General features: G+C 39.6%; 1 protein-coding gene across 7 annotated transcripts in view; it reads right to left on the reverse strand.

Moving 5' to 3' along the window:
* MPDZ (multiple PDZ domain crumbs cell polarity complex component) overlaps window positions 1-16,784 on the reverse strand; it is a 202,607-nt gene extending 185,823 nt beyond the window's left edge. For 4 of the 7 annotated variants that reach the window (XM_037851251.1, XM_037851252.1, XM_037851253.1 and 1 more), the window contains exon 1: window positions 16,496-16,781. The gene's annotated coding sequence lies outside the window, so the exon portion shown is untranslated. Of the gene's footprint in view, window positions 1-4,650; window positions 4,798-16,495 lie in introns of all 7 variants that reach the window. The other 3 variants (XM_037851250.1, XR_005219116.1, XM_037851254.1) reach the window with 3 other exon arrangements.
* Window positions 16,785-19,071: the final 2,287 nt, after the last annotated feature.

The raw sequence follows: 19,071 nt of genomic DNA on the forward strand, positions 1-19,071 counted from the left end.
TTCAGAAGACAGAGCAATAGAGGATGGATGATAGATAGGGAGGGAGGGAGGGAGGGAGGAAAAGAAATAACGGTGTGACAGCATGTTAAAGTTGGTGGAGTGGGGTATCAGGGGAGGGGGGTCAGGATATGCTGGAGTTCTGTGTATGGCTTTTGTATTGTTTTTGCAACTGTTCCTATAACTTTGAATTTATTTCAAAATAAAATTAAAAAAAATATATGTATTAGACATATCAACTGTTTACTGTCCATTGTATTACATTTAATTCCCTTTCTTCTATCCTTAGTCACAATTAACTTTTTTTTAAAGTCCAAAAAAACACATTAGAGGACTATGAATTCCAATACATTTTCTCTGGGGCCCCATTTTTATATACTTTCTATGCATAATGTTCTTACTTAGTACATCCATATAGAACAGAGAATTCCCCCCACCCCTGGCTGCAAATCACATCGAACAGTGACTCTGGGAAAAGACTAAGGTGCTTCTGAGAATGAACATTTGGCCTCTTGTGTTCTCTCACTCCCCAGGTAAACTCAAAGGAATTGAGGTTGTCAGGCAGTTTGCCCTTGACGCTACACATTTTCAGTGTTAGAGCCACGATGAAACAGGCTGGGCTTATTTCTTGTACAGAACCAGGTAGGGGCATCCCTTCTCAGCTGCTCTTGGAGTGAACAATGGGCCAGTGCTCATTCAGAGCTCATTCCTGCTACATGATTTTCTTGGGGCAACCTAAAACCTGCAGAAGGATAAACTTAGTGACACAGAATTCCCAAGTGGAATTCCTACACTGGCAAAAAATTCTCCAGAGAAAGCACTTCGGGCTTCTGTCTCCTGCCCTTTTGCCTGCCTGAAGTGAGGCAATTCTCCAGTGGGCCCAGGAAGGCTGTGCCCGTGGTGCTTATAAAAAGTGTGGATACTCAGGATGTCCCCACGGGGCCCTGAAACACAGCCATCAGCAGCTGTTCCCTTTTCCGTCTCATAAACTGCAGGAGGAGGTGACACTACAGGTCACCCTTGGCAACCCTCTCAGGGACAGGATTTTCACTGAGTGTGTGAGATCTCAATGACAATAGTGGGGAAGAACAATCTGTGGCTTTGTCAGTTTGACCAAGTGATTCCTCAAGGTAAAGCTACTAAAGGATAGCGAACAGAAGCAACCTTTCCAATGCAGACAAAATTGCAACCCTGGGAGGTGGGAGGTAGATGAGAATATTATCACCACCCTGACTCCCCTCATCTCCTTACCCAATTACCTCAGACTTATATTACTCACCCTAGGTCATTTTATGGGGCTTGTCCTCATAACTATTAAAATAACTCTACTTTTTAGAGTCGGGCAAGATGGCGGCATAGAGAGGAGTGGAAGCTAAGTAGTCCCCCTGGAACAACTACAAAAAACCAGAAACAACTAGTAAATAATCCAGAATAACTGCGGGGGGACAAACGAGACCATCCATTCATCATACACCAACCTGAATTGGGAGGAATGGCCGAGAACACAGCATAAAATCTGTAAGTAAAACCTGCGGAACCAGGTCGGGAGACCCCCTCCCCCATAGCCCGAGCTGCAAAGCATCGTGGTGCCAGAGAGAAGCTCTCTCCCAGCAATCGAATACAGCTCAGCTGAGCTCCAGCTGGGGTTTTAAGTAGCGAGTGTGAACTGCTCACTACAGGTACGCATCCCCAAAAAACAGACAGAGGCTTTGGGTGACGACTGACCTTGGAGAGCCTTGGGCTGGGTCTGAAGGGGGCTATCTGATTCTTTTTCGGCTCAGTGGAGAAAGCCCCAGTCATTTTCAGTTTCCAGGGCTGTGACTCTGGGGAAGGGTGGAGACACCACAAGCAGAGAGCGAGACCACTGAAATGCTAATGACCTCCACCTGGGGGCTCTGTCTTCTCTAGGAGGAAAGGGGTGGGGCCCTTTCCATTCAGAACCAGACCCCAGAGCCTGGGGGAACACGGCCACACCTCCTCACACCAGTCAAGAATTATAGGCTAACAGGCGTCGCCTGCTGGGCAGAAAAGCACAGTGACCCCAGGCATCAAAGGGTGGAGCAATTTTCTAAGACACACCTGCAGGGAAACCAGATACTGAATATTTCTTCCCTCTGGGACCTGAGCCTGTTCTGGTCTGAGAAAACCCGATTTGGATAACCAAGGAAACCATGCCTAGACAACAGAAAATTACAACCTACACGAAGAAAAACAAAGTTATGGCCCAGTCAAAGGAACAAACGTACACTTCAACTAAGATACAGGAATTTAAACAACTAATGCTAAATCAATTCAAAAAGTTTAGAGAAGATATTGCAAAAGAGATGGAGGCTGTAAAGGAAGAACTGGACATGTATACGGCAGAAATCAAAAGTTCAAAAAACCTACTAGTAGAATCTATGGAAATGAAAGGCACAACACAAGAGATGAAAGACACAATGGAAACATACAACAGCAGATCTCAAGAGGCAGAAGAAAACACTCAGGAACTGGAGAACAAAACACCTGAAAGCCTACACGCAAAGGAGGAGATGGAGAAAAGAATGAAAAAATATGAGCAACGTCTCCGGGAACTCAAGGATGAAACAAAGTGCAATAATGTACGTATCATTGGTGTCCCAGAAGGAGAAGAGAAGGGAAAGGGGGCAGAAGCAATAATAGAGGAAATAATTAATGAAAATTTCCCATCTCTTATGAAAGACATAAAATTACAGATCCAAGAAGCGCAGCGTACCCCAAACAGAATAGATATGAAGAGGCCTACGCCAAGACACTTAATAATCAGATTATCAAATGTCAAAGACAAAGAGAGAATCCTGAAAGCAGCAAGAGAAAAGCGATCCATTACATACAAAGGAAGCTTCATAAGACTATGTGCGGATCTCTCAGCAGAAACCATGGAGGCAAGAAGGAAGTGGTGTGATATATTTAAGATACTGAAAGAGAAAAACCACCAACCAAGAATCCTCTATCCAGCAAAGCTGTCCTTCAAATATGAGGGAGAGCCCAAAATATTTTCTGACAAACAGACAATGAGAGACTTTGTGAACAAGACACCTGCCCTACAGGAAATACTAAAGGGAGCACTACAGGGTGATAGAAGACAGGAGTGTGTGGTTTGGAACACAATTTTGGGAGATGGTAGCACAACAATGTAAGTACACTGAACAAAGGTAACTATGAATACGGCTGAGAGAGAAAGATGAGGAGCATGTGAGACACCACAAGAAAGGAGGAAAGATAACGACGGGGACTGTGTAACTTGGTGAAATCTAGAGTATTCAACAATTGTGATAAAATGTACAAATATGTTCTTTTACGAGGGAGAACAAGCAAATGTCAACCTTGCAAGGTGTTAAAAATGGGGAGGCATTGGGGGAGGGATGCAATCAGCATAAACTAGAGACTGTAACTAATAGAATCATTGTATTATGCTTCCTTTAATGTAACAAAGGTGATATACCAAGGTGAATGCAGATAAGGGGGGGGATAGGGGAGGCATGTTAGACACTTGACATTGGTGGTATTGTCTGATTCTTTATTCTACTTTGATTTAAGGTTAATTTTCCTTTTGCTGCTTCCTAGCTGCCATTTTTTTTGTTTCCTCTTTCTTTTGCCTCTCTACCTTCTTTGACTCTCCCTCCTGCCTTGTGGAAGAAATGTAGATGCTCTTGCTTAGTATGAGCAGAATGTTCAATTAGGATGAACTTAAATGTTTGGAAATGAACAGGGGTGTTGGTAGCAAGATGTGAGCATAACTAACAGTGCCGAATGGTGTGTGAATGAGGTGGAAAGGGGAAGCTCAGAGTCATATATGTCACCAGAAGGAAAGTTGGAGGTCAAAAGATGGGAATGTATAAAACTGAATCCTATGGTGGGCAACGTCCATGATCATCTGTACAAATACTAGAAATCACTTCATGAACCAGAACAAATGTATGACAATACAATTAGAAGTTAATAATAGAGGGGCATATAGGGAAGAACTATATACCTATTACAAACTATATACTACAGTTAGTAGTATTTCAACATTTTTTCATAAACAGTAACAAACGTACTAAATCAATACTAGGAGTCAACAATTGAGGGGGTCGGTTAGGGATAGGGGAGGTTTAGAGTTTCCTTTTCTTTTTTTCTTTTTTCATCTTTCACTTTATTTCTTGTCTGGAGTAATGAAAAGTTTCTAAAAATTGAACAAAAATTAAGTGTGATGGATACACAGCTGTATGAGGGTACCCAGGGGCAAGTGATTGTACACTTTGGATCTCTGGATAATTGTATGGTATCTGAACAATCTCAATAAAAATGAAAAAAAAAAAAAAAATAACTCTACTTCCATCATTTCCCTATTATTGTTCCAAATTGTTTCTCCCATTCTGGAATATTTTCTACAAAACGTATGAAGAGTGTTGTCTTTCACATTACCCACTCAGCTATCACTGGACTCTAAGTACAAATATAATTAGATATTTTTATCCTTCTCATAAATCAGTGCTTCCTAAACTCAGTTTGTGGCTTTCATGAGTTCCTGTGGCTGAATCTGAAGAGGCAAAAAGATGAAGTTCACAATCTTTACTTGGGAAAGGGCAGTTTCAAGTTTCTGATAGGAAATCCTCCAGGAAGAAAATAGCATATTGAAGTGATACTTACTGTGGTTGTTTTTCTCTCCTATAATATGCTTATGGTGACAAGTGGCTTGCATCCCCTGTTGGTTTGGTTCCAGCTCTTTCTACGTGTGTACTGAGAGGGGGCTCATGTGTGTTCATGTTCTCTTCAAGCACACTCTGCAATATTTTCCTAGAGTAACTCAGAAACCATAAATTTAGCTGAGAGAAGAGATCAATACTTTTTTTTTTTTGCAATTATCAATGCTTAATTATTTGAAGATGTAAGAAAATGCTGTGAGCTTTTACTATTTCCAAACATATAACCTGCTAACACCATAATTACGGATGCCTAAGTAGAGGTTCAGAGAGATTACTAACTTGCTCATGGTCACATAACTCAGACCTTTCATTAAAGTAATCATAGTTCTAGGGCCATATTATGTGGGTTGAAAAGACTATATAATAAAATTTTTAACGGTTATCTGAACAGTTTCAAACAAAAATAATCTAGTCAGCTACAAAAGGATTAGGAGCAGAGAGGGAAAAGGTGGAAGAAGAAATGATAAGGATTAAAACCTTACTTAATCATATTGGATGCCCATCTTGGACTAGATCCCCTAAGAAACAAAGTGTTTAACTTTCCATGTCATTTGGCCACCAAAAAAAGGAACATTATTCCTCAGGCACAAATATACCATCAAATACCCCCTTAAAAGGCAAAACTTTACAAATATATATTCATCAGAATATCTAAAATATAGGCTTTGCTCTAATCCACAAATGAAAACTACAATCTGTCATTTAGGGGCTTTTAAAAAATGTTATTCAATAACAACAATCTAAGAATCAATTACTATTGCATCTATTATAATAATGACTCTTCCGGAGAATAAAATACTCCCCATAAGTTAATTTTTCAGAAAAGAGAATTGTATTCCTTTAGGCAATGAAACTAGCATTATTTTTATCGTTTAGAAAGGAATCACTTATGAAACAGATTTTAGATATACCTGTCTCCTTAAACGGAACACATGTGCTTTACAAACATACATTTCCTTTAATCCTAACAGCCCTGTATTAGAAACTTACCCCATTTTCAGGTAAGAAAATTGAGGCTAAGAAAGATGAAATGTTTTCCCGTACTTTTACAAAAGTAGTAATACAGGCAAAATTTAAACCCAATCCAAGTCTGAATGACATCAAAGCCAAATCCCTTTCCACCAAATCATAGCACTGTGCTCTAATAATAGTAATACAGGAAAGAATATATTTATTTACCTCTACATTAAGTAGCCCCAGGCAGCTATGACTTCATAGTTTCCTGACTGCTTTATAAAGTTATCTTGAAAGAACACTGCCATTTCACTAGCTGTGAGATCCTGGGAAAGTAGCTTAACTTCTCTACCCTGCTGTTTCCTCTTTGTAAAATGGGTGCCCAAAATAACATATGCAAAGTACATAGAAGTAATAGGCATCCAGACACTATGGCTACTATTATTTGTCTCCCATTAGTGTATAGACATTAATCTCTCCATTTTGATGTTTCCCATTTGCTATCAGATTAACCAAGCTTATTAAATCAGTAACTTCTTAACACCAATCAAAACTGATCACTTCCTGGTTAGCACTTACAAATGACACCATGTCTTACCTATGCAGTAGAGAACACAGTTTTATGACATCTCCTTCCTCATTATTGAATATTATATGTATTTTTTGTACTGTTGAGGATTCCAAAAATCACACCCCAATACGTCAAAGAATTAGAAATGGACCTGACTCTACAAACTCCAAAATTCAGTTTAGTCAAAGGACTGACACTTAAAAGTATTAAGTTACCTATCAAGAAAGAAAGATGGAGAGGGAATAGGTTTGGTATATGGCAAGACATAGAAAAACAAATAGGGGAGTAAAGGAAGAAAAAAATAATGAGGTGAAGAGGCTGAAAGGGAAAAGGGAAAAATAAAAACAAGAGACAGAAAGATGGAACTGCAGCCATATGATTTAGAAAGCCCTCAGAAAATTCCTTTGCATTCACCAGGCTGACAGGACGTAGAAGAGGGTGTTGATGCACATGAAGAATTGAATCATTTCCTCCACCAAAGTGAAATCTAATCTCAAGGAAAGAACCTCAACTCTATTTTCTTTCACCCACCAAGCAGCCAAGCACAGTGAGAGTCATTAAGTCTGACAAAGTCACTTTTCTTGAGATTAAGTTATCAGAATCCCATATATGGGTGCTCAGTTAATACTTGCTGAAACAATGCCTAGGCATGTGGCATAGGCAGATTTATAATGAAAGTACTTGATCCAGACCATTCCATTCTCATTCAAATAAATATTCACCCTCATATCTACCTTTGGATACATAATTTTATGCTTTTTCTTTCAGAGCACAAACTCCCCCTCCAAATTCTATAAATTTCAAACCCCCAAAAACCTGCCTCTGTCATTATAGCAGAAGAGTAATGGCTGGTACCTAACTTCTGGGCACCTGGTTTAGCAGGAAACAGTAAGAAATTACACCACAATGTAATTTCTAAATACTGTGAGGTATCCAGTGCCATCAGCATGAGTCAGAAAGAATTTGGAGATGTGGCATGTGAATTGTCTTATAAGGATGCAGAGATCAAGTGAGTGAGGGGGGAGAGCTAGGAGAAGGAAAGGCATTTCTTGCTAAGGGAAGAACATCTGCTAAGGCAATAAAACCATAAAGTAGCCAGAGCATTTAACGACAGTGGGGCTGCAGTACTAGGCTATGGAATGAATGACAGGAGCTAGAAAATCAGTGTAGTCAGGGCCTCATTTGGACTTTATCCTAAAGTATGGGCACAATGCAGCATGCAGAGATGGGGGAATGGAGAAATTACTAAGATTTATTTTCTAGAAAACAATTTCGGCAATAGGATAAATAACTCACCAAAGAAGAGAAAGACTAATGATGTCACAACCAGATGTTAGGCTGTTAAAAGAAAGCAGCCTAATCAAAAAATAATGAGAACCTGCCTAGATTAAGTGGCAATATAAAAGAAAGGAGATACAGGCACATCCATTAGTGGGAATCAGAAGGACTCAGTGACAGCAATAGACATTGACTCTCCCATTGTTTCTAATCTAGGAAACTAGAAGTATTGGAATATCATTAGCTGAAAGAGCAACAGCAGAAAAGACAAATGCCATTCCTTTTTAGAGGAAGGGATAGAAATATGTTCCTTCTTGACCCACTGAATTTGAAATGCCTTTAGAAACAGGAAATATTAGAACTTAAACTGCATAAGGGTAAGGATTTTTGTTGTTGTTTTGTTTCCTTTTTCTTCCACTGCTATATACCCTACACAAGAAATAGTAGCTGGCGAAGAGTAGACACTGGATAAACATTTGCTGAAAGAATGAATCAATTACACATGAAGATCTAAGGAGAAAATAACATGGAGACATAAAACTGGGGTATCACTGGTCTCCAAACTGTTGCTGACAATAAAGAAGATCAATCAGGATGGAGGTGCACAATAACAAGAGGGGAGAGCTGGGTTAGAACTCTGGGGAACATGAACACTTAGAAATATAACGTAATATATTTGAATTATTTTAGTGATAAAAATCTATTAGAAATAAAGACCTTCATGTTTTATCCTTCCATTTAAGTACCACATTCATTCAGTATCCACTCTGGCCAATGCAGTATGTAAGGTAAATTGTTATTATTTTTTAGCTGATACTAAATAAGGTTTATCTGACATCACTTTGGTTCCTATACAATGTGAAAACAATTTACTTATAGAACAGACCCTTAATAAGATGAAATTAAATATATGGCAAGATCAAAATACCTTAAATAAACAACAAACAATAACCTGTGAGGTAAACTAGAAATCCTAGCAGAATCAAAAATATCCCTTCAAGCTCTAGAATGAAAGAAATTCTACATATTTGGAGGGGACTATACCTAAAAAAAGATAAAGTCTGCCATGATCTTCTCTTATTAACCTCCATACTAAACCAAAACAAACTCATCTCTGGATCTTCTGATAACTGAATATACATACAATCCAAGAAGAAAGCTAAACTTGTCCACAACAATAAGAGCAGTGTATTTCATATTCTGAACTAAAGGATTGCTAGAGAGAACCCTGTCTTCCTCTGACAGCAAAGAAATGTTACTGTCTAAATCTGCTGATGAGCTTGTCAGTCAGTAGTAGCCTACCTTGCTGAGAATACACTGAGGAAAAGTTAACAAAATAGATGACAATTTACATCCTGCTGGCAAGATTCCCAGTAGTTCAGATAAGGAAAATTACATAAAGAAATCCAAATTAATATGAAACCATTGGAACATGAACCTTAACTATATAAGATAAATAAGCATGGACCAATTCAATCCCCTGATTACTAATTCACAGATAATGTAACAGGCTACACTATTTAGTTACAATTGGTAACACTAGGACTCTCCAGGGTTATCCTGATAACTGGTATTTTCTCTCTGAAAACATTTTGAAACATCTTATTCTCTTTCAATAAACTTTACTATTTGCTTCATAATTAACTCACCTACCATTAAAATACATTCGCTAACTGTATTTTACTATAGCACTCAAGGGACTCAATGCTAAAGTAAAGTTATAAACTAACTTTTATTTTTGTAATAATCCAAAAAGCACATCTGCCTTAAATGGAATGTCGTCATTTTTTTTACTTTTTTTTTTAAATTTATCACAGAAAATCTGAATGATTCCAGCCAGTATGACATACTTTCACAATATAATGACGACATCTTTTCTCTTGAGTGATTTAGTCTGTCTTTGTAGCTTCAGAAACATGACCTAGAGCTGTGTTGGCCAGTGGTAGCCAGTAGGCACACATGACTCTTGAACACTTTAAATGTTTCAAGTCCTAAGTGAGATGTGCTATAAGTGTAAAATAAGACTTGCTGTAAGTGAAAAATAACACATGGCATTCAAGACTTACTTTCAAAGGAGAGAGGGTAAAATATCTCAATAATTTTTATATTGATTATATGTTTGAAATGATATTTTGGAGATGAGGGGTTAAATAAAATATATTATTAAAATTAATTACACCTGTTTCATTTCTTCAATGTGACTTCTAAAAGATTTAAAATTACATATATGGTTTGCATTTCATTTCTCTTAGATAGAGCACTGACCTAAAACGATCTAGAGTTCCATATCATCCCTTCTCCAATCCAGCTTGATGATATGTTATTTATAACATATACAGAATAAAATTATTTGGATAAGTCAGGCACCAAACTACCCTTTGTTAATCAAATCCAGTATTTGATTGCATATTAATTTGTCACAGGAGTATTTACACAAGTAAATCTATCAAAAATGGTAAGAACTACAAAAGCTAAGCAATAGATTTTCAAGTGGGTGAGAATTTGACAAGTGGTCTGGAAATTAAGCATTGGGCTCAATACCGAAGACTATGCTGTGCTTATACTCTACACAAGCTGGGTTATAAAAGTTCACGGAAAACCTCAACTCTCACTTGACAATTCCTTTACTTTAATCACCTGATATCTTTCAAGATCAAAAATGTTTAAAATCCCTTTATTTTGCAATTACCAGGTTTGTTAAAAACATGACTTACTTATTTTGAAACTTCAAGAAACATTAAAATAAGGACATTTAAATTTTAAGTTTATCCAAAAAGGGCATGGACTCAAAAAGACTGAAAAACATGGTCAAATACAAAAGCCAGACCACAAGCAGTTGAAGCCAACAATGGAAAATTTCTAAACTATTAAAAATCTCCTAATTGTATATCTATAGAATAGATTACTACTTGGCAACAAAAAGGAATGAACTATTGGTATACACAGCATGGACGAATCTCAAAATAATTACACTGAGTGAAAGGAGTCATACAAAAAGGAGTACATACTGTCTTATTCCATTAATATAAAGTTCTAGAGAGTGCAAATTAATCTATAGTGACAGAAAGTAGATCAGCAGTTGCTTGGAGATGGAAGGATAGAGTACGAGGAAACTTTTAGGGGTGTCAGATACATTCCTTATCATAATCATGGTAAGGGTGATGGTTTCACACATGCCAAAACTCATCAAACTGTACTTTCAATGTCAATTTATTGTATGTCAATTATACCTCAATAAAACTGTCACATCCGCCTCCACTTGAGAAAAGGAGAGAGCCTGAATATCCTGAGTTTAGCATCCAATACATATTCAGCAAACTTAATGGAGCTGGCTAGGGAGCAATAATTCAATAATTCAAGCCCAAGGGCTGTTTCTTTTTTTATACATGCAACGCAGTATTGTTCAGTCATTAAAAAAAGAAAAAAGGAATGAGTTCTGATACATGCAACAACATGGATGAAACTTGAAGACATCGTATTGAGTGAAATAAGCCAGACACAAAAAGACAAATGTCATGTTATCTCACTGTAATGAAATAATTAGAATAAGCAAATTCATAGAATCAGAAACTAGAATATAGATTACCAGGCGACTGGGGTAGCAGTAAGGAATTGCTTAATCTAATGCTTAAATTGTACAGAGTTTCTGTATGAGGTGATGGAAAAGTTGTAATGGATGGTGGTGATGGTAGCATAACAGTGTGAATGTAACTAGCAGAATTGAATTATTTGTCCGAATGTAGTTAAAAGGGAAATTTGGGGTTGTATATATATTACTAGAATAAAAATTTTTAAAAAAAAACCATAGGACTCTACAACACAAACAGGGAACCTTAATGTAAACTGTGAACTATAATTACAATAATACAATATTATAATAAAATTCTTTCATCAACGGTAAAAATTATCACACTAATGCAAAGCATTAATACTAGAGGGAGGTAAATCATGTTTTCTGCATAATTTCTGCATGATTTTTCTGTAAATCTATAACTTCTCTAATTAAAAAAAAAATTAAATATCCTTGAGAGATGGGGGAGGGGAATGAAGGGGAAGTCCTAAGGCTTTATGGATAATGCTTTAGACAAACAGACAAAACAAGACCTGTTATCCAGTCCTAGCATGGAAGAAAGGAAACTAAACATTCCTTATACAGATCAGGGAGGACTTTTTAAATTGAAGAATCATCTTTAACCTCTGAGTCTATTATCACAGTTTTGTTAGGTCAGTGATGTCTTATGTATATAGAAATTCAGGTTACCCATGACAATTTTCTATAGTGATTTCTCTGAAGCAAAGTATAATGTAAAGTTACTCTGAAATTAACTCTATAGCTATGTAACATTTAATTTTAAGATCAATATTTTAAAATGTATGGCCCATGTGCCACCTGGTAGTTAGTCATCTTATACCACCTCAAAAGAGGCAAGAGACTGTGGTCCAAATGAATGCTATTTGTGTTAATTCAAAATTTATGGATGTTTGATAATCTCAAGATCAGATTATCCTCACTGAGAAAAAGAGCAACTGGTGAAATTTATTGCTCACCAGTTCTACCAATTCATTTATAACAAATAACAAAAAATTTTAAGCATCGTCATTTCATAAAATATATGTTTTTTGGGGGGAGGGTATCTGGGTGACAGAATTACAGATAAGTATTTGGTATTCTTTGTGCTTGCCTTTCTCACACACTTCCTACCTTATGCATTTTACTACCCATGAGTTTTAAAATGTAGTCAACAGAGTAAATAGTAAAATACCCCCATAACTTGCTCAAGTTATCAACATAAAATTGCCAATACAGGCCTATTAGGTTTTTCCTGTTCCCTACAGAAAGAGAGGAAGCCGATGCTTCTGGTTTTTCCTTTCTTACAAGTGTTTACTTTTTCACTTTCCCTCATGAATTTATTTATAGCACCTTAGATCTGGAGGTGGAGTGGTTTACAGGAAAATAACAATGAATGTTGCTTTTCTAGACATAAGTAAAACTAAAAGGAGGATAAAGATAAGAATTCTCTAGACCAAACAAATGTAACCATCAAAGGCAGGAAGAGAACAAGAAAAAATTTAAGTCTCATTGTGCTTGTTTTTTTTTTAACTCAGCTGGACAGATTTAGAAAAATGGCTTTAACGTTTCTCTTGACAAATGTAACTGCAACACCCAAAAAAAGTTTTGTTATTTTACTTATATGATATAAATTTCCTTTTTAATCTTATCTCTTTCCAAAAAGGAGAAAACATTTCTGGAGAAAAATACTATGCCAAATATTAGTCCACAAAACACACATAGACAGAATTTCTAGTTTTTAAATCAATGTAATTTAAAGAATAAATTTGTTGTTTTAATCAGACTGAAAAAATCATTGTGAGATGTTCACAACATTAACATGCTTTCATCTTTGCTAAACTTAATGTTTTACCGGTTTTAAGAAGAAGAAATATTTTGAGAAAATCAATGCTTTTGTGAAGAAACAAAAAACTAAAGTTCTGTCCACAAAGAGGAAGGAGCACTAAGAAGTACAAGTGATCTCAGGCCAAAGATACAATGCCTTTTCCTCAAAGAGCAGTTTCATTTTCTTCCCTAACATCAAATTACCCAAAATGCCTAGACTATTACCTCCTAGGCAACCTCCCTCCCTTACCCTGAGCCAGAATCTCATCAGCTTACAACCCAGATCTCTTAAGAACTTCCAAGAAGATAAAAACACTGTACCACATGGTTCTCCATTGCTTGGCCTTCCTCATCCAACCTTTTTTCCTCAGCACAAATCTTCAATTCCATTCTGAAGAGACAGAAACTGAGTATCTATTTCAATTAGGGAAGCCTTCCCATAGCCCACCCAGTTCCAAGCCCCTACTCTTACAACATGTCCAATTTCCCATGCAAAGCCACTGATTTAAACTCTACTTCATACCAGAATACCCTCAATCTCTGTCCTCTTGTCTAAATACAAAAGCCCCTTCTGTGTCTTGCTTATTAACCTGAGGCCAGCAAGCCCAATCCTATGTTGATTGTAGATCTTGACTTTCTTTGAATCCCCATAACTGTTTACTACCTGTGAGATCCTTTTATCTTTCCCATACACATCCACTCTTCCAACTAAGTTAGTAAGCTTCTGAAGCAGTATCTTATGTTTACTTTGTATTCTCCCCAATGTTTAACCTAACACAACATACCTCCTAATCCATCCATTCTTATAACTACCCTAGATCTTCTCTGGAAATATTTCACAGAAAAGCAATGGATTACTTAATATTGGTTTCCTTTATCCAGGAGTGGTTCTTCATCTCATTCCATATTGCTGAGTACAGGAATTTGAAGAATGCTAAAAACTGTGACAAAATCTCTTCCCTCCCAAACCACAATGATCAGGTTTAAGCAATAAAAGGAAGGAGTTTTTGTTAAAAAAGAAAAAAAAAAAAAAGAAAAAGAAAAAAGGAGAAGGAAAACCAGAAACAGGAGAGGGGAGATTAAAAAAGAGAAATACAGAAAGAAACCAAGGAAAGAAAAGGAAACACATATAAGAGGTATGGTAAAAATAAACTTCATTAGTTGGTTGTTTAACTGATTGACTGATTTTTAGTAAATGAAGTAGGAAAGAGTGGTGAAGAGTCAAAGAGCTCTAAAACTAGTTTTGCCTAAGTTGCCACTTGTCTGTGGAAAGGAATCTATGACATCCCCTAGCCCTTCCCGTCTCCCACCCAAATAAACAATAAATAATTCTCAAATCTGTTCAGATAATAGAGCAGCTAGAAATCACTAAAACTCACTATAGAAATATGGCTATATTAACCTTAAAATAACTAAATACATAATTTGAGTCAATCAGAAATCCCGATTTATACTACAACAGAAAAGACACCAAAAGCTTAAGAACCTTAATGGGAGTGAAACTTAGAACAGAAAATTCTACACACTCAATCTGCCTGCCTTTTGGGAAAAAGCCTGCCAGTTCAGGGGACACCAGAAGTAGGGCCAGAAAGACAATTAAACAATGCAACCATGTCAAAAGGAAGATTCTAAGTCATCCTTTAAAGCAGGTCACAAACTTTTTTCTTACAGAGCCAAATAGTGAGTATCTCAGGCTTTCAAAGTCATACATTCTCTCTCAACTATTCAACTCTGCCCAAGTGCTGCGAAAGCAGCCATGGACAACATGAATGAGCCACAAACAGGAATGAGTATGGCAGTGCCTCAATAACACTTTACTTATGGACACTGAAATTGGAATTTCTCATAATTTTCAAAATTCTATTCTTTTTGTTTTCAACCATTTGAAAATGTAAAGGCCACCATTCCTAGCTCCCCCGCCTTAGGAAAAACAAGCTGAGATAGGAAGATTTGGCCTGAGGTATTTAAGTTTGCAGACCCCTGCTTTAGAGGATCTTAATGCAAACTAGAGCTGGGATTGTATACATCAGCATCATACATACATTGTAGCTAGAGCCACCTGGAAAAAGGTCCATCAGCATAAACGGAATCTAGGCATACCAAACACATTAGCCTTCTAGGCCCTTTCCCTCTCATCACCACCCCCACCCACCCACGCAAGGCACAGGACCATCCATCCGAACGTCCCATTGCATTAGAAGTTCAATCCAAGCAACTCCAAGTTCTGTTGGGCCTTAAAATGTCATTGTTTATCTAAATACTGCCAGGTGCTAAGCATATATTATACAATTTTAGATGATTCCATCCTTCCAAAGACTTTCTACGTAATCATCTATATCCAAAATTCAACATTTAAAAACTCCCTGGCCCCAAAACATCCTCCTGCCTAGCTCTTCAGATTTGATGCTATTTATTCTGGAAAGGGTAACCTAAAAGGAATGTATACGGAAACACGAAGGAGATGTTTACGCTAGAGCTGCCCACCAAGGCTGGATGAGACAGGGTCTGGTCACTTTTCACATTCTTCCCCTTTCTACATCAAAAGAACATAGAAAGGCTTTCCTTGGAGTCTGGTGAAGTCACGGTTCTCTTATCTGAGGATACCAAGGAAACATTAGCCGCCACCCTCAACCGAGGCACGCTGCGCCCACGCCCCGGTTCTTCGTGAGCAACCTCCGCGGCTCCACGAACAGAGAAGGATGGCGATGTCCCACCCCACTCGTCCCCGGCCACCACGCAGCAGCGGCCTCCTCCCGCCCCCACATGGCTTCTCCTCTTCCCGCAGTCCCAGCTAAGATTTTCATGTGATCTGTAGGGAAGAACAACCGGGTCTTTGTGCCTCTGCAAAATACACACACCATCACCATCCCCGACACCCACACACAACTCCCCAAGACAAAGCGTCTCCCCAACATTGCTTCCCTAGAAACATCCGGCACCCCGGGGCTGCGAAATCGCAGACAAAGGCAGCCCATCCGGGCGGAGTTATGATGGGGGAGGCGAAAGTAAAATAATGCTCCGACCTACGGGAGCAGCAGATGAAAGGGCACGGGAGCCAATGAGGGAGGGGAGGGAAGCAATTAGCGGTTCGCCTCGCGGCCCCGTATTTTCCTATCCCAACCCGCACAGCCAGGCCCGCATAATGGTGGAGGGGGCGTCCGGCTCCGGTGCGCAGAGAACCGGAGAGCAACAGGCTCCCGAGACCCGGAGCGCCCGGCCCGCGCGCCAGGCCCAGAGTTACCCTTCTTGGCAATGTTACTGCCCCTCCAGGCGAAGGAAAAGAAAATACTTTTACACCATTAAGAGTAAAAGAGAGAAAAAGAGATGGAGGATGGATAAAAGAACGGAACTGTCGCTCGGGGACCGTACTAGCAGCAAAGGAAACTTCCAAACCCCATCCTTTTAAAGAGACAGGAGAACAGCGGCTTCCCTAAAGCACCCGGGCCGCGCGGGGGTGGAGCGAGCTCACCCCGCCGACCCCCAGCCGCCAGCTCCGCGCGCTGAGCCCCGGGCACCCGCGCCCCTTCCCAGCCGGAGCGCGCGCGTGGGGTGCGGGGGCGCGCTCCGGCCTGCAGCCCCGGCGCCGCTTACCCGGTCGCGGCTGCAGCCCGGGGCAGGGACGCGAGAGGGGCGGAGGGCTGGGCAGCCGGGGTCGCTGGGGACTCGAAGTGTACCGCCTCGCCCTCGCTCTCTCTCTTCTCTTCCGAAGTAACGGCCCGGCGAGGAGCTTCAGGAGAAACACAGACGCTACCGAGAAACTTAATCCCGCCGGCCGCCAGCCTCGCGATCCGCCGCGCCCCCTCCCCCAGCGCGCGCCGCACTTGCGCCGACCGGGGCTGCCGAGGCGGCGGCGGTGGCGGGCCCGGGCTGCCGCGGCTGCCGGGGCTGCGGTGACGCCTGCGGCCCGCGGGGCGGCGGGCGCGCTCGGCCAATCAGGGGGCGCGGCCGAGGCTGTCGGTCCTGGGTTTTGAACTGGCTCCTTGGGCATTGGGCCTGTGATGTGGGAAATGGCCTGGATAAAGTGGCCGGATGAAATAGAGGGCGCCCAGTTCAATTCTAATTTCAAATAAAAAGGGAATAATTTTTTACTATAAGTATGTCCCGTGCCATATTTGGGAGTAAAAAGTATTCATCGTTTATCTGAAATTCAAATTTTACTTGTGTCCCCTGTGGTTTTATTTGCTAAACTATCAAATAGATTTAAGGAATTGATAGCCTGTTTCTAATTCTGGGATTTTTAATTTTTTCGTATGTGGGCTGCCCTGTGGATGCCTTCTGCATGGGTCGCTTCCTGAGTGGTGTAGGATGATGATGATAAGCATTTTAATGAGAGGCACTGTCCGGGGGTTTGGGGTGCACAGGGTAAAAATCTGACTTTCTGAGTAAGTTTTAGTAAGTCAGTGTGCATACTTAGACCAATGATCCAAATAAAAGACAAGAACAATATACTCAGAGGAAGGTTTTAGAGCTGCGTAGTGCCAGGTGCCTTTACCATCTTGTGTCATTTTAAATTGTCTTTCTGATATCCTCAATTCCTGAGTCCCATGAGTTTTTCTACAGAAGAAATTGTTCCCTTTGTTAAATACATATGCCTGAGATTAAAGTGCATGATCAAAGCATGCAGAGACATTGTATTTAAAATATTTAAAATAAACTTTTTATATTCTGAATAGAAGTATTATTTTTCTTGGGCAGATTTGTAATATGATTTGTTTTGTCTACTAAAAACATCAGTTTGCATTTCTCCAATATTCGCCAAATGTTTAGGGAAAGACAGTTTATAAAATATATAAGGCTTCAGAGGGAAACAGATTTGAGTCTTAAAATGAATATTTGTCAGAAAGCTGTAAAATAGATCATTTGCCCACAGATGGCTGGGAGTTAAGTGAGCTCAGTGCCCTGGGTGGAGAAAGTGACATCAGCCAAGGCCCCTTGTGCTTTTCACAAGCAAATGATTATACAGAATCAGTGTAGAGTTGCCCACCAGGGAAATAAAACACAGATAGATTCTTCAGACTCTGTGGACGTTCATCACCTCTGGATCCTTTGAAATTGAAAGTGGAGTTAGAATGGAGGGAAAACCCATCCCAGCTTATCTTTTCCCTTGTATCTTCAACATATTTCTGTCTTGTGTGACCTTTCCATCAGCATTTAAACATGCTCAAGTCACCCCATGTTAAAAACGAGAGTGGGGGGATGGTGGGGGAGAGAAAAAGAAGGAAGGAAGAAAAGGAAGAAAGAATAAGAAAAGAAAACCTTCCTCCTCAGCCCATCACTCCTCCCCTTCACAATTAAATTTCTTTAGCTCATCAACTTCATCCTGGCTTCCTGCCCTATCACTGCACTGAGATGGCTCTTGCTTCGGGCACCAATGATCTTCCACTACCTAAATCCAGTGGAAATCCATTTATCATGTTGTTGTCTTCTCAGATGCATTTACAACTGTTGGACACTCTCGTCTTCTCTGAAGTGCCCCCACCCCTCCAATTCCACGTGATCACACTCTCTTGGTTTTGCTTCTTTCTCTCAAATGGGGAAGATTTGTGAGACCTGACACATACAATTTGGGGCTCTGCTTTAATAAAAGAAAAACAAAAATATCTTTCTTTTGAAAATTTTACAAAAAAATGTAACAACGTAAACAAATTGCTAGAGTACCTCCCAGGCAAAAGAAGACCCTGACACTTAAGCTTCATTAGCTTCAAGGATTGCCAAGGATTCCTAAATTATCTGGATCCAGACTTCTCCATATATCCAAGTGCTTGTTTGTCATATCCATTAGTCCAAACCTGGATTGTCCAAAATTGAACCATGTATTTCTGCACAAGCCTGGTCATTCTCCACAGTCATCTCAAGGAACAGCACCATCATCAATCCAGTTACACAGAGAGAAACTTGGGAGTTGTTCGGGTTTGCTAATGCTGCCATTGTGCAAAATGCCAGAAATAGATTGGCTTTTATAAAGGGGGTTTATTTGGTTACAAAGTCACAGTCTGAAGGCCATGAAAATCCCCAAATGATGGCATGAACACAAGTATACCTTCACCGAAGGAAGGCCAATGACATCCAGAAAACCTCTGTTAGCTGGGAAGGCACGTGGCTGGCATCTGCCAATCCCAGGTTGTGTTCCAGCTCCACTCTCAGCTCCTGTGTGTTCTTCAAAGTGT

Source organism: Choloepus didactylus, chromosome 10 (assembly GCF_015220235.1).
Source record: "Choloepus didactylus isolate mChoDid1 chromosome 10, mChoDid1.pri, whole genome shotgun sequence".
In the NCBI taxonomy this organism is placed as follows: Eukaryota; Metazoa; Chordata; class Mammalia; order Pilosa; family Megalonychidae; genus Choloepus; species Choloepus didactylus.